At 37.0% G+C, this 16,891-nt stretch overlaps 2 pseudogenes; both read left to right on the top strand.

The window, feature by feature from the left end:
* The first annotated feature begins 360 nt into the window (after window positions 1-360).
* Window positions 361-544, top strand: LOC129236539 (U2 spliceosomal RNA; annotated as a pseudogene).
* A 237-nt stretch (window positions 545-781) lies between these two features.
* Window positions 782-953, top strand: LOC129236555 (U2 spliceosomal RNA; annotated as a pseudogene).
* Window positions 954-16,891: the final 15,938 nt, after the last annotated feature.

The raw sequence follows: 16,891 nt of genomic DNA, 5'->3' as shown, positions 1-16,891 counted from the left end.
TCTCCCATGTTTTCTCGCTGCTTAGCATCTTACCAAGTACATTTTTGAAGTGAAAACTTCTTTAGAATCGTTGGGAGTGATTTGAGGAAAAGTGAAACGAAAAAAGCGACCAACTTGGCTACGAAGCGTTATATTATATGTTGATATAAAAGTAGCGACGAAATAAATAAAAATAACTTTTATTTTTTCTTGTGATTTGAACCAAGGATTTTGGATCGGAAGCTCACATTGCTAGTCGCTCGGCTACCGCGCCATGCTGTCGTCGCTGGCCTAAAAGTTATTTAGTTACGAAGCGTTATATTATATGTTGATATAAATAATTTTTGTGAGCGTGTAATTCTCAAAAGTTTTATTAGGTTTATTATTTAAAATGTATTGACTAGGTAGTGTGGTTATCAGCTTAACATCTGATAGATCCTCCATCGGAGGACAACAAATGTTAAATTGATTTTTGGAAATGGGCGGAGTGTTTTAGGGGCTTGCTCCTTCTCTGCCACGGGTTGATCCGGTATTGCAGTACCGCCGGGATTTCGGCTTTGAATAAATACAAGAAAAAATATACTAATACATTTAGATTTGGTGGGAAGAGCCATACATTTTTATATGAATACATGTAGACGAAAATGGAATTTTTTTTTTGAAATTTGCATTGTAGGACATTTCTGATTATTTATTGAACAGTTTTTTGGTTTAGATACTGAAAGTCAGTTGAAGTGAATCGGTATAAATATTTCGTACATTAATTTTTGTGAGCGTGTAAATTCTCAAAAGGTTTATTAGAAAATCTATTGAAGTAGGTAGTGTGGTATCTGTTCCTATCAGCTTAACATCTGATAGATCCTCCATCGGAGGACAACAAATGTTAAACTAATTTTTGGAAATGCGCCAATGCTCCGCCTCTGCCACGGGTTGACCCGGTATTGCAGTACCGCCGGGATTTTAGCCTTGAATAAATACAAGAAAAAATATACTAATACATTTAGCTTTGGTGGGAAGAGCCATAAATTTTTATATGAATACATGTAGACGAAAATGGAATTTTTTTTTTTGAAATTTGCATTGTAAGACATTTCTGATTATTTATTGAAAACAGTTTTTTGGCTTTTCTGTTTTTGGTTTAGATACTGAAAGTCAGTTTAAGTGAATCGGTATAAATATTTCGTACATTAATTTTTGAAGTGAAAACTTCTTTAGAATCGTTGGGAGTGATTTGGGAAAAAGTGAAACGAATTACATATAAACGTAGCGACGAACTAAATAACTTTTAGGCCAACACCGACAGTATGGCGCGATTGCCGAGCGGCTAGCAATGTGAGCTTCCGATCCAAAATTCTTGGTTCGAATCACAAGAAATCCAATTTTTTTTTTTTTGAAATTTGCATTGTAGGACATTTCTGATTATTTATTGAAAACAGTTTTTTGGATTTCAGCCTTGAATAAATACAAGAAAAAATATACTAATACATTTAGCTTTGGTGGGAAGAGACATAAATTTTTATATGAATACAAGTAGACGAAAATGGAAGAAATTTGTAAGTCTGTTTCTTCGGTCCGTTTGGGTATTTTTTTTTGACAACATCGAAACCAAAGCATTTGTATCATATTTTATCTATCATAAGCCACTCGTATCATTTGTTGAAATTGAAAACATTGAGGATGAATAATGATAAAATGAAGAAAATAAAATATGAACTTTATAGCAATATTATAATGAACCTATAATTATCCCGCTCCTAATGCTGCTTTCGTCTTATTCTCTCTCAGTTTGTTTCACGGAAGGTTTCACTTCTATCAAGTCTAACCGTTAGACTGGTATTTTTTTTTTCAGTGGTTGTGTGACCGACTGCGTTCTCCAGCGTTCAAAGTTCTTGTTTCCAATGCATGGATTGGAAGAATGCCATCATCGGTGACATGATATGCATGTCGGATTTTCGCTTTTCCTTATTTTGAACAGGTATTTCTGGAAATAGGTTGTATAAAAATTGACTTCACCGAAGCTAGCCTAGCCGTCCATCTGCCGCGTGTTTCGTTAATTCAGCGGTCTTGCCATAGCCTTAGCGCTTCATCTCTTATTTCGCGCGCTGTAGGCTTGCAACTCTTTCTTCCATTTCCTCTTTAATTAATGCCCACAACTTTTTTCTTTCAAAAGCTAGCGAGTATATCGGTATTGAACCGCTTTTCAGCTTCAGTGCCGACTTTTAAAAAACTGTAGTAATAAAGCTAATTAAAATTATCAGCTATTCATCTACTTGCCTGACGGCATCCTCCGAAAATTATGCGGAAGCTGGCAAAGCAAGCATCAAAAACGTTCTGCAAATGTGTGTGTATTCGTGAAATAGTGTGAGTGTGTAGCAAAATACCCTAAGCTGTATATACGTATGTATGTATTCGTGTATGCAAGTAAAGAAGATAAGTAATAGATTCAATCCCAAAGTCAAATACTGTTTTTTCTCGCAAATATCCAAAGCAGATAAAAAAATATAAGCTATAAAAAATCGAAATCAATCCTTCTTGGAAATCAATTCAAAGTTAGCTTTGTCCGTTTTGTATGGCAAATTTTTTATTGAACTACTATTACTTCCGCTCTTAAGTTGCACTTCAACCAACAAGGATTACATTACCGCTTACGCACCTACGCGCACACACCTTTACACGTGCACATACAAATTTATGTACGTGTGAGCAAGTAAATTCTTAATAAATTTAGAATGAATTGATTTCAATATCTTATCAAATATGTGCTTACGCCCCTACCATTTTAGGTTTACCTTAAAAACTAGTATTGCAATCACACTTGAAAGGAAATCAAAAGTAAATATTTTTTCCAGAGAATGCTTTTAATGGCGATTTTATTCGATATTTATTTTTGTATTTATTTTTTTATACGCACGCAGTGCATTTGGACCATTGCCAGAGAGTAATTACGAGTTTTTTTATTTATGTGTTTGTGTTCGCTTTTTGTGTTGTGGTCGTATACTTGTTTTTAAGTAAATATAAATGCAACGTTTGTTTGACTTTGAACTGGTGACGAAGTCAGCGATGACGATGTGGTGGATAAAAACAACGGAAGTGATAGCGAAAACGCTTTCATGCTGGACATTGGCTGTGCGCGGGTAGGACGTACTAAACACACTTTCCCAGCTGGAAGTGCTCAAGCAGCTAAAACAGGCGATGCCAACGACAAAGGCCGGGTGGTGGGTATGTTTTACAAATTTCGCATGGCAGCTGCTGCCAACGTCGCACCGGCCTCCAGTTCACAAACGAGTGTGCGTGTGTTAATGATGTAATAATAAAATTTACGAGGGCAATTACCGGCGCGAGTGCATCTAAGTGAGTGGGTGTCTAAATAAAAATATTCCGAAAAGTATTTTCTTGACATTCAGTTAATGTAAAAAATTAGGGGGTAACGGATAACGTACAGCTGAGCAATCAAAGCTGATTTTCAGCCAAATATTTTATTAATTTTTCGATATACTTGCACGTATTTGCAGCACAAGAAAATATTATATTAATTTTTATTTTATTCAAGTATAAAATTGATTTCATGGTAACATTTAAGTGTCTTGAAAAGATGATATCTTAATGAGTCTTTTAATTGCCTATCATAAACACATATTCTTATATTCCTCATTCTCCGCCAACCCCATTTGCTTGGAGGATTGTTCTGTATCTAGAAATCCAACCAAGTGGGGAAATCTCTGATCACCATTCACCTGGGAGTGGTCAGGACGATTCTTTTGCATATGGCTCAAGCAGCTCACAACATCCGCGCTTCATGCAAGTATTCTCTGAGCGAGCGAACTATCTGATTGTGCGCTGGATTTGGCACTCGCAACATAAAAAAGAAACTGCCAATGAAACAAAGAATAATGCGGCGCATATGTATTTTATACGAATAACTGCAATCTATCCAGAAAAGCTTAGAAAGTGAAACTTTCTAACATAGGTCGCGTTCAAGGTCGTGATAGCGATTATACGAAGGAACTTTTACGGCACCTTAATACTTTATTCTGAAATCTTTGAATTTGCATTACATTTGCTGGAACTTGAGCAACCCCAAAATTGTATTCCATATATCCATACGGGTTTCCGAATTTTCTTGTACAGCAGGACTGTGTTGAATAACTTGTGCCTTGAGCCCATAAGTCAATAGAGATTTTTATATTTGATTTCATGTTCTTCTCTTATTTCTTAATTTGTTTGTTCCACTTAAGCTTAATATCTAGAGTCATACTTAAGGGAGCAGATACCTGTAAACGGCCATATTTCCCCTGATTTTCAATACAATTTTTTAAAGTATAGAAGTCAATATATTTTTTTTTCAAAATTGGCTTACAGTTTATTTATACAATGAAACAATTTAATTTTTTTTATTTTAATCATGTATGCGGATGTACACTCAATTCTTCCAGGAAGGTCCCAGCGGGGCTTCTCGATCGGCGGGCATTGTAGCATCAGCGTCAGTGACCTGAATACAAAAAACCAAAAATTTTTATGTTTATTAATGTCATAATTTCTATATGAATTAAACAGAAATTAAAAACAAAATTCGCGGATTAAAATGCTTAAAAAAAAGAGAATTTTGCGGCGAATGTTTCTACTATTTTTGCTTCGAAAAAATTATTTTTTCGAAAAGTTTTCGACGATCTATAATATAAGGAATACTTAAATTTACGTTGTAAAATTTTTTTGACATATTCTTAAAGAATTACACTGTGCGACAGTGAAATTATACTTTTATGGAGACCTAGTTCAACTTGTAGGTATAGTAAAACTAAGAAAAATGGTATAGGAGGAGTTTCCAATACACCCCCAAAATCTCATTTTATGGCCATAAAACCATTTTTCAGTAGGTTGATGTGAAGAATAACTCCTAACTTCGCCAATTTCCATCCGATTTCGAATTTGCTTTTTTAGTTCGAAAGAACAAAAACAAGCCTTTTTGACAGTGTGTTGACATTTTTTCTGAAATGACAACTGACGAGACTGTAGACGGAAGTATTTGGAATTTTTTTATTTTTTCTCTATTTTTTCAACTTTGACATAATTTTTACGATATTATCCGATATTGAGGATTTTTTTTAGTACCCTACAGTTATAGTAAATTTAATTTTGCGTCAAATGAGCTAAATTTGACTGTAATTGAATTAAAATTAAAAGAGTTGTGTGAGTTTTAAGATTTTTTTTTTTTTACCTATAAAAGTATATTTGATTTTTTTTTTTTTGTCACACAGTGTTATATTAATATTTTATGAAAAAAATATTTTTTTCGAAATTTTACAGGTATCTATCGCCTTAAGTATTTCGCCATGTTATGATACAGTATTTGGAGGCCATTCGGGTACATTCGAAGATATCTTATTTTATTATAAAAGAAATTTATATGGACTGATTTCGAATAAATCTGAATAAATGAGCCCAATCAGCAAAAATGTGAAGCGATGGCCATTCGGCTTTAATTCTTGCACGAGCTGTATTTTATAGGCAAGTAAGCCAGCTCAAATCAGGCTTCCGGACTATTGTAGTGTTTCCCAAGAGGAGTTAGCCGCAATTAAGAAAGCATCTGCTTACTTCGTTAAATACTGTAAAGGGCGTAAATATCTACTCCGATAGCCAAGCGGCAATTAGGGCCTTGAGCTCTTTGTTTGTGCGTTCGAAATTAGTCGGGAAATGCCTGACTTCTCTCTCGATTGAATCCGAAGACTTCGATATTACGCTAATTTGGGTTTCTGCGTACAGCCACATAGAGAGAAACTGCTAGGCTCATGAGCTGGATGGACAGGGGATCCAGGAGACGTTTTTATCGCAAAACGAGGGAATTGAAGTTTCTTTGAGAACCTGTGGTCTACTCAGGAAAAGATAGGCCTGGCATCAACTCAGCGAGGGCCAGGCAAGTGCGCAAGCGTGCAAAGTCGCTAGACCCTTCTGGTCACGGGTAGATCGAGGGGGGTCAAGGAAACTCTAAGACGAACAAAACCCCATCTCTCGAATTTGGTAGGTATATTAACTGGATATTGTCCGTTAGGTGTTCATGCGGTGAGACTTGGGATTGCTTCAAGTTCTTTTTGCAGAAGCTGTCAGGAGGACGAAGTGGAATAATCTCAGCATCTTCTTCTCAAATGCCCTGCTCTCATAGGGCAAATGTTTAGACATCTGGGCTCTCACTTTTCTGCTACACCTGCGGGTATTGCGGATTTAAATATCACACACCTATTAAATTCAGTCGCGGCTGCCGTAGCCGAATGGGTTGGTGCGTGATTACCATTCGGAATTCACAGAGAGAACATCGGTTCGAATCTCGGTGAAACACCAAAAATTAAGAAAAAAATTTTTCTAATAGCGGTCGCCCCTCGGCAGTCAATGGCAAACCTCCGAGTGTATTTCTGCCATGAAAAAGCTCCTCATAAAAATATCTGCCGTTCGGAGTCGGCTTGAAACTGTAGGTCCCTCCATTTGTGGAACAACATCAAGACGCACTCCACAAATAGGAGGAACTCGGTCATACACCCAAAAAGGGTGTACGCGCCAATTATAACGGGTGATCAATTAAGAGGAGTTTTTTTTCATTTGCGTTTTTTTTACAGATCGCGCGCGAGTTGTGGCAAACTGTCATCGTGGATTTATTGAACAGCGTTTGGCATTTCATCATGGAAAGACTCACACCGCAACAACGTCTACAAATTGTTCAACTGTATTATGAAAATCAGCGTTCTGTGACAAATGTTTTTCGTGCTCTTAGACCGCATTATGGTCAACATAATCGGCCTGCCTTAAACACTATTCGACATACCATCAACAAATTTGAATCCGAATATTCATTGGTGGATAATTCTCGACCGCATAGACCACGTCCAGCAAGAAGCATTGAGAATATAGCGGCAGTAGCAGAGAGTGTACGTGAAAACCGCGATGAATCGATTCGGCCCCGTTCTCAGCAACTTGGACTGTCGTATGGAACAACTTGGTCAATTTTACGGAAGGATCTTCATTTAAAAGCATACAAAATACAGCTCGTACAAGAACTAAAGCCAAATGACCTTCCTGCACGTCACCGTTTTGCTGATTGGGCTCTTGAAAAGATTGAAGAAGATCCGCTGTTTTCGAGCAAAATTTTGTTCAACGATAAGGCGCATTTCTGGCTCAATGGTTACGTCAATAAGCAAAATTGCCGTATTTGGGATGAAGAGCAACCAGAACAGGTTCAAGAGCTACCTTTACACCCAGAGAAAACAACGGTCTGGTGTGGTTTATGGGCTGGTGGAATCATCGGTCCATATTTTTTCAAAAATGATGATGGCCGCAACGTAACTGTGAATGGTGCTCGCTACCGTACCATGATATCGGACTTTTTGCTACCTGAAATTGAATCTAATGATCTCTACGACATTTGGTTTCAACAAGACGGACCCACTTGCCATACAGCTCGTGAAACAATGACTTTATTGAGAAGTCATTTCGGAGAGCAGCTGATTTCACGTTTAGGACCTGTGAGTTGGCCACCAAGATCTTGTGATATCACACCTTTGGACTTTTTTCTTTGGGGATTCGTGAAGTCCAAGGTCTATGCTGATAAACCAGCTACGATTGAAGCTTTGGAAGCCAACATTACGCGTGTTATTCACGACATACCAGTCGAAATGCTCGAACGAGTGATTGAAAATTGGACCTTCAGAATGGACCACCTTAAGCGTAGTTGCGGCCAACATTTGAATGAAGTCATATTCAAAAAGTAAATGTCAAAGAATGTCCTTTCAAATGATAAATAAAGGTTTTGAACATAATTTACATTTTTGTTTTTTTTTTTTAACTATTGAAAAAAGCACCTCATGATTGATCACCCGTTATGTATATATACATATATATATTGAATTCAGTCAGTAACTTGAAGAGGTTAATACGAACGTGACTCATTTCTTCCTATTTCCACCTGTTTGGTTCTTTTCCTTCTTCTTATTATAAACTTATTAAGTGTAACTACAAACAAAATGCAGTTGGTTTCCACCAATGAATTCTTTCGAGCTTTGGAGCTCTATTGATTTTGTGGTGATGGACAGTTATTTTTATAGCAGCTGTTTCTACTTCATTACTATTTAAAATTTTTAAGTTGCTTTAGAATTTGTGAATATATTTTAAAATGTTTCGACTTTAGTGCTTTGATATATGAAAAAAAATGCTATACAAGGCGAATTAATGTTGAAAGATAATGAAAATGTGTCACCTAACTCCGAGTTGTCAATTCCAATGCCACATTACTATTACTGAAAGACTGATTACGCTCCTTGCTCCTAAACTCTCCATCGCTGCAACAATCTTAAAGCTTAAAGGTTAGCATTCGAATGACATTTAAAAATTAAATAACTTCTACTTAGTATTTGTGTGTATTGCCAAGCAGCTAATGCACCAGCATCAAGCGCACAGCTTAGTGAAGAACAACAACCCGTCGCCCTCCTATGCCTGCAAAAGCAACAGCGCACCAGAAGGGCGGCAACATGAAAACACCATTGTGGGCGGAACGAAACCGCAATTATTTAAACACTGCACGGCTTGTGTCGAATACCAAGCACCACGTGTTACATGCCACATGCCACTAACTGGTGCATTCATGTAGCCATATGTGGTTGCATGTGTGTGTGTGTGTGTGTGTGTGGGTGAATGCATGAAAAGTGCTTAAGTACATAGTGAAAACAATCGCTAGCACAGTTTGTGACTTTGCTTTTATTTCTTTTTTGCAATTTTTTTACAGTTAAACTTGTTTGCCCAGCAAGTGGATTGCACTATGCTTGTATGAGCACATTTTCCGCAACACGTTTCCAATGGAATATAAATTTGTCGTTCAATAATTTTAAATTGTCCACCAACTGCAACACTCCCTCGCCTTTGTTTAGCTTCACCACCAGAAGTTTGTTGCCCAGAAGTCAACTGCGGTAATTTCTAATTTTATAGTTGCAACAAATTGCGACATTGAATTGGATGGTAGCAGGATATAGCTGTTTTGTGGTATTGAGTGTTTTTGCGGTCAAATACACCCACCACCCATGGGAATCGTTGATGCACAATCGATGATTTTTCCATTTAGGAATATAACTGCATGCATAAGTACATACATACATACATACATACATACATACATTCGTGCATAGATATGTATATATATACATATATTATTTATAGCATTTCCCATATAAACAGTCTCTCAGTCTCCTCAAAGTGCTTTCTGTAGTGATGCAGGCACGCCCTGGCTAATGTCTGTAACAGTAAACGATTTTGCTTCTCAGGAGAGTGAGTAAAGAGTGTGTGGGAACCAATGAAGTAGCTGATACGCAGTTAACAATTTAAATGTAGTGACCATAACCTAAACGTATGAGAATGTCAAATATATGGTTTCTATATATTAGGGCTATAGCAAGCCGTATACATTCGTCACCGGCTAACGAGTACCAAAATACAAAAAAGGGGGTACTAAATTCGGTCCGGACAGAACTTTATATATCCGAGCACTTTTTAGTAAAATTTAATTTGGGCTATATTTTCGTCGTGGGCTATATGTCGAGCGAAATTTGAGTACAGTAGATTCTGTTTTTATGCGGCTTTTTTTTATGCGGTTTTGAAATAGTGCGGTTTTTAAAAAATTAAAAATGCATGTCGACCTATCGGGAATTGTACATATAAACAAGATTCTAAACCAGCTAAGCAAACACTCATCACAGATTATATCAAAAATGCTAACCCTACAAGTATGGAACCGCCTGCATCACCATCCAAATCAGACGTGTACATTTCCTCAAGTGACGGAAGTGATTTTACGCCGAACCCTAAACGAATGCGCAACATGCGGGTATTGTCTGATTCTATTTCTGACGATGTAAATTTATTTTTCGATTCTGACGTTTCTTAAAAAAGATATAATTTTCAAAAACACAATTTTTTGTTTATGCGATTTTATTTAATTATTTCAGATTTATGCGGTTCTTAGCACTTTTGAAACGTATCTAAAGTTTTACTATAGAACTGGTAGTTTTTTTTATGCTGTTTCTTGCGGAACGTATATACCGCATAAAAACAGAATCTACTGTATTTACATAAAGGGTGATCAATTTAGAAGTATCGGATTTCAAATTAAAATTAAACAACGAAAAGTCAAATTAATTGGGCAATCTATATTATGTTTGTATAGAATTATTCATGACATTTATTTTTTAAATGTTGGCCACAACTGCGCCATAATTCGGTCATACGTAAACACCAGTTTTCAATGACTCGCTGGAGTACTTATTTCGGGAATAGCTTCAGTAATGTTCCAATTCTTCAATCGAAGATAATTTACTCACAAATAAAAGTCGGAAGGTGTGATATCACACGATCTTGGTGGCTAATCCACTAGTCCGAGACGACAGATAAATTGCTCACCGAAACGACAACGCCATAAATCCTTTATTTCACGAGCTGTATGGCAAGTAGCGCTGTCTTGTTAGAGTTAAATATTGTGGAGATCATGGACTTAAATTTCGGCATCACGGCATCAAAAAATCGTTTAAAATGGCGTGATAGTGTTCGCCAGTCACTGTTAGATTGACACCGGCCTCGTGTTTGAAGAAATATAAGCCGATGATTCCTCCAGACCGTAGGCCGGCTAAACGATTGTTTTCAATGCCTGTTTGTTGGTTCTTGAATGGCTTCGGTTTGCTCTTCAGCCCAAATATGGAAATTTCGCTAATTGACGTAGCCCTTAAACCCAAAAATGGACCTTATCGCTGTAGACCATAAGTTCGCCTGAGCGAACGATGAACACTTTTCACAGAGCGTCGATTTTCGTAATACAATTGTACGATTTGTGAAAGTTGTTGGGGTGTAAGTCTTTCCACGATGAAATGTCAATGAGTACTGAGAACAATTATGTATTTAGTTTGACAAAAGTCACACGTAAGCTGTCAAAAAACCCCCTTTGAAAGAAGTACCTCCAATCTGATCACCCTTTAGTTTTAACTTTTATCATTAGAAATCCTTTTTTAATTTACCTTTTAATTTCCAAGTCCGCCACCGGACACCCTGTATGATAAAAAGTTTTCAAACACGGATTTTTGCTTAACACTAAAGCGCGCAATCACTCAAATATAAGAACATAATTTCTATTTTATACTCACAACACATGCAGGGTTATGTAATTAATGATTCGTTCTCCAATTTTTCAGTGTTTAGTAATCCTATAATAACAATAACAGCGACAGTAATATTCTTGTTCTGCTCATTGTTAAGCCTAATGTACGCTAACGTCAAACTCGCAACAGTTCGATGCCACGCTTCCCCAAAAACCCTCCTAAAAGTTATTGTTAGTGCAAATACTATTTACTTCCAAATATTTTTAGCCTAGTCGTATTTCAAAAGGACAATAAAAATTCTTTAATATTGTAACATTCAGCCAAAAATAATCTCATTGATAATGGTAAGTCAGCTGGCATTATTCACAAGCAGTTCGGCGGCAAATTAGAATCCAGCCGAGTAGAGAACATATTGTTTAACGCGTGAGCTAACCCTAAGTACATGAATTGCAAATCCTCATCTGGCAGCTTGTCTCGACGGTACGCACGGGACGAAATTCATGCGTACATACGAGTACAAGATATGTACGAGTGTAAAACCTCGTGCTATGGGGAAAAAGCAATGCGTAAATGTTGTCACTTCAATAAACGCGCGCACATTTTACGAACGAAGAATATAATGAAATCACATTCCTACATTGTTACAAATTTAATTTATACATATGTACATATTATATATATATAATATTTAGCTAAAAATATATGTACGTATGCAGCTTCAAGTGCCCATTCCATCTCATCTCTGCGGGCCACCGTACGCACTCAAGGCCAGTACTTTTGCTAACCTCCTTGTAAACGGCACATTCCTTGCAGATCCCAATTGCTTCCGCACCAAGTGCTCTCTCATTTTTCTCTATAGACATATCAGTTACTGCAAGTGTGCCTTCTTTCTTTCTTAAGTTCTGCGTTCTTTGCATTACCAGTGCGGTTAAAATTTCATCCATCATTGAACAATGAAGGCGAACGCGCCATTTTAAATGACCTCAGTTCCCATTTTCGAGCAAAGCATAAATAGGTGTACCTACACACATACATACGTACACACAGTCATATATGTATATTCGCATATCCTTATGTATATGTAAACAAGGAAAGACTGGTAACGCGAGAAGCATGAATAAATTTTTTTATTGTTTTGCATGGCTTACAGTAATTTGCAAGTGCTATATATGTATGTTCCTATGTATGTATGAATGTGTGAATCCTCTCATGAACACAATGCGCCGAAGAAAAATAGTTGGCAATTGATTTAATGAAGAAGCAAAATGTGGCAATGATCAATGCTTCTTTTGCCTTTTCGCCTGGTTTTCAAATTTTTCTCAAGTATTGTCGTGTTGTTGTACATAGCTGGCAACTTACAATGAACCAAGTCGTTTGCGGTTTCCAGTGCTTTCAATTACCTTCGTCGCAGTTAAACGCCCTTAAACCTCAGCTGTTACAGCGCAACAAGGAGGCAAATGTGCACCTCAATTAGCGGGTTCTACTCAAGGGAAACCCAAACTCAACCATGGCATTTAAGTAAAGTCTCAGGGGATTGATTTTTTTTTAGTTAAGCTTATAAGTAATCAACTAAATTGTATTTTCGTTGTTCCTGTTGTTACAGGATAGTGCGCTACTACCGATTCCCTTAGCTACGTACAAACTATTAATAGATAGACACTCTATCAATGCTGCTAATGCCCGTTGGAGGCCAAAGAAGTAGGCAAACTAGGCCAGAATAGAACCATGGCCGCACAAAACCGCTACTGAAACTGAGGATACAGGATATGAGAAACACAATAGGGTTACCAACTGGGAATTGTCTAATTGGAAGGCATGTAAATAGACTGGGGGCACCACACAATGACTTTTGTCGAAGATGTCAAGTTATTGAAAAAGAGGAAACCGTACATGCATTGTCCATACAGAAAAAGACTTTCCATGCTCGGATTCGCCTTTCTTGACAGCATTGAAGACGTCACACATTAGCGTTGCCGAAATTAAATAAATTCATTAAATTCACTGGTTGGTTCAGAGAAGACTCATGACTAGATCTTTTGGTGAGCAAAAGCGCAATGAGTGACTTTACTGCTCCAAGATCCTTCTTTGGACAGCAATAGAGCTCATTTAAGCGTAATTATTATAACTAGTATACAAAGAACAACCCTAGCAAACGATTTCAGAACCATTTTCAAGCAGTAAGATCACTCTGAAATTTTCAAAAATTTTACCATTTTAAAGAAAATGTAGAAAATTTCGTTAAATTGAAGAAACAGTCGAAGTTGACCGGCATGTTAGTAGTTGTAGCATCGTAGCTAAAGATCGACCATAAAACAATTTAAGTCATTTGCGCAAAAATAATGCATTTCTTTTTACCCAAACTAATATAATCTCTGGGATAGTCAGGTGGCCATTAAATCAATGAATGCGGCTAAGATCAAAGATTGCACAGGGGCAGATTGAATGACGGGCCGCCCTAAACGATATTAGTGTTGTATTCAAGATCAGTCTTATTTGGTTCCAGGGCACAGAGATATTGAGAGAATTTGTAATGTGGGTGAGCTAGCCAGGAAAGCTACTAATTTTCAACTGCTCAGTAATAAAAGTGATACCTATGGCCATGAGCAAATTAATAATTAAGAATAGCATTATCCAAGAGGCCAATTGGACATGGAGAGATGTGGCACGTGCTTGACAGCTAGGCTACTGTAGTCACAAGTAAATAAGAAAAAGACAAAGGAACTTCTTAGCCTTTCAAGAGGGGTTATCTCGAAGGGGATGGCTTGTATAACCGGTCATTAGCTATTTGCAGGTATTCCTTGAAACTAGGAATTTCCTTCCATGAATATTGTAGAGATGAGAAAGAAACAGTTGATCTACAATTGTCCAGGCATAGCTATAACCAGAGCAGGATTTCTAGACAGATAATTTTTCAATTCTCTTACGGAACTATCTGATGAGAGGATGAGACAAATCCTGCGCTTCATAAGTGCCACAAAATAAATGAGGTTCCTATGTCGCACAGTGGTATCACATCGGACCTGTATGGTCGAAGTGAGTTGGTCGTACAGACCGACTACCACCGTCACCTAATCTAATCTAAGCCCTCAGTAAGACAAGTTTTAATTCTTATAATAGGATGGGCTACCTGAAAGTACTTCGCCTAAATTGTATCTCACTGAAAGACGTTGGAAGCTTTCTTTCCGATGCGTATTGCTTTCGAAATCTTTGATATGTATGTTGGAAAATATATTTCAAACACCATACTAATTTGTCTTGTTACTTACATTTATTAAATAAATTGATATCTTTGTGAGTATTTAAATGACTTTTCTTCTTAGATTTTAACAAGTTTCTACGACGTCCCAGTTTAATATCTTCTGTTCAAATATGAACGAGACGTTATCAATAAAACGGTCCGCGGATGGCATATGGCAAAAATAATTTTTTTGTTTTTTGGTAGGACTGTTATAAGCTTACATGGTAAATTTCAGCGTGATATGTCACATAGTTTGTTTTCTGTGCTACCGTAAACCAGTCAAGCTCGAGTATGTTCTTCGAATTCTCTTTTATGACTTCAATTGTCTCAAAATGTTTTCCACGGAGCGGCAACTTCAGCTTGGGAAACAGGAAAAAGTCACATGAAGCCATATCAGGCGAATACGGTGCTTGCGGAACGATATTAACATTATTTTTGTTCAAATAATCGCGAACAAGACGTGATGTGTGAGCTGGTGCATTATCGTGATGCAAGAACCATGAATTGTTGTCCCACAATTCCTTCCTTTTAAGACGAATGTTCTCGCGCAAACGCTTTCAAACGTCTAAATAATATTCAGCGTTAACCGATTTTGCGATTTGTGCAATTTTCAAGCACAATTTCCTTTACTTTTCCGATGTTTTCGTCGTTTACTGATGTTGCTGAACGACGTGCATGAGGCAAGTTTTCAACCGATGTACGGCCCTCTTTGAACGATTTGTACCACTGGAAAACACGTGCACGCGATAGAGCAGAGTCCCCATAGGTTGTCTGCAACATTTTTAAGGCGTCTGAAGCCGAAATTTTGTTGGAATAACAAAATTTCAAACAAATTCTTTGTTCAACTTGAATTTCCATCGTTAAATTCGAAGAACACACTCGAGCTTGACTTGTTTACAGTAGCACAGAAAACAAACTATGTGACATATCACGCTGAAATTTGCCATGTAAGCTTATAACAGTCCTACCAAAAAACAAAAAATTTATTTTTGCCATATGTCATCCGCGGACCGTTTTATTGATAACTTCTCGTTCATATTTGAGCAGAAGGTATAAATCCAACCAAGAACTGCCACTTGCGCATTTTTGACAATTTTTAAAAAATTTTAGAGCTGAGCTCTGACATGCTACAAACTCCATTATTATTAGAAATGCGGCAAAAACCTTTCGTAATATCGATAACGATCTGTAAAAGAAAAAGCAGACAATAAATTTCTGTCTCAAATTTCAATGAACTCAGTTTTGTAAGAAAACAAACCCCGATAGTTATGGGAATTTATCTAATTTTTGAAGTTCTGCTGAAATTAGCTTCTTAACTTGAGTCTTGTTTGACTGACATTCCTGAGCAAAGCACTTCAATCCATGCTTCAGTTGTCTATAAGTCTGAAATGCTTTTAACAGCTCGAGTAGCAAACGCGGAAAAAGAAATGAAACTGAAATTAAAAGTGCACCAAAGGCTTGCATAGTATTTATGTATATATTATATTATATTATATGTATGTACGCAGGCAAAATTATTCCAATGCTACATCAAACTAATGAATATTAAACAGTCGAAAGGTCATAGCCCCATTATACAGTCAGTCGTAGCCACACAGTCTATTTGACGAACTTTTTGTTATTTCTATTCAAATCTCTGCAACAAACACATAAATGCCAAACAAAGGGCGTACATAGGACAACCTGCTGCAAAGGAATGGAAAGAAATTTGGCATGCGTTCACGTTTCGGATAAAAACAAAAACAAACATAAAAAATATAAAAATCTTGATTACAATAGACTCAAATAATACAAGATCGTTTTAATTTAAAATTTCATAACTAAAATATATATTATTTTTAAATTACAATATTTTAGGGCGTTTCTATAGAATACCTTTATGTAGAAAAATCGTGTTAGAAACCATGCGTTTATTTAGTAAAACTTGTAATTAAGTAGCTATGAAATATGAAATGTTTTTATAGTTCTAGAGAAGTTAGTGTCTCTGGTGAAAATGAGCCGGCAAAAGTCACTCATACGCCCCGTCGATACGGAATACCTCAGATGTTTTATTTCTTTTACTCCAGGAGCTAGGGGTCGATTTTGGACTGCGTTTTTATACCGTCAAATTCTTGACTATACTTGTGATTTAGCTTTCATGAATAACGAAAGTGAACGTCAGCTGGCGCACCCGCGGTGGGTGTGATTGTGGGAGGGTACGGAACGTGTCGTGTTAAAAAATTTCAATCGGCATAAAGTAGTTTTACTATTTAATTTATTTTACAAGTTCGCCTGTTCAGCTGACGTATTTTCCCCCCTCTACCGCGCAGCTGACTATTTTTTTTTATTCTACTAAATGTCAACAATACACAAAAAAAATTTCAGCCGGTATTAAATTGTTGTTAAAAGTTTTTTTCGACACGTTTCGCAGCACCCCACGCACGTACCCACCGCAACTGGACCAGCTGACGGTTGACTTTGTCATCCATTGGATGGCGTCTGCCTTCAGTATTAAAATCAGTCGGCATGAAATCATGAAGTCAAAATGACCTCTGGCTTCCGGACTATTTGCAATGTT

Source organism: Anastrepha obliqua, chromosome 1, assembly GCF_027943255.1.
Source record: "Anastrepha obliqua isolate idAnaObli1 chromosome 1, idAnaObli1_1.0, whole genome shotgun sequence".
Lineage (NCBI taxonomy): Eukaryota > Metazoa > Arthropoda > Insecta > Diptera > Tephritidae > Anastrepha > Anastrepha obliqua.
The sequence above is the reverse complement of the archived record's forward strand: the minus strand, read 5'-3'. Positions and strand labels throughout refer to the sequence as shown.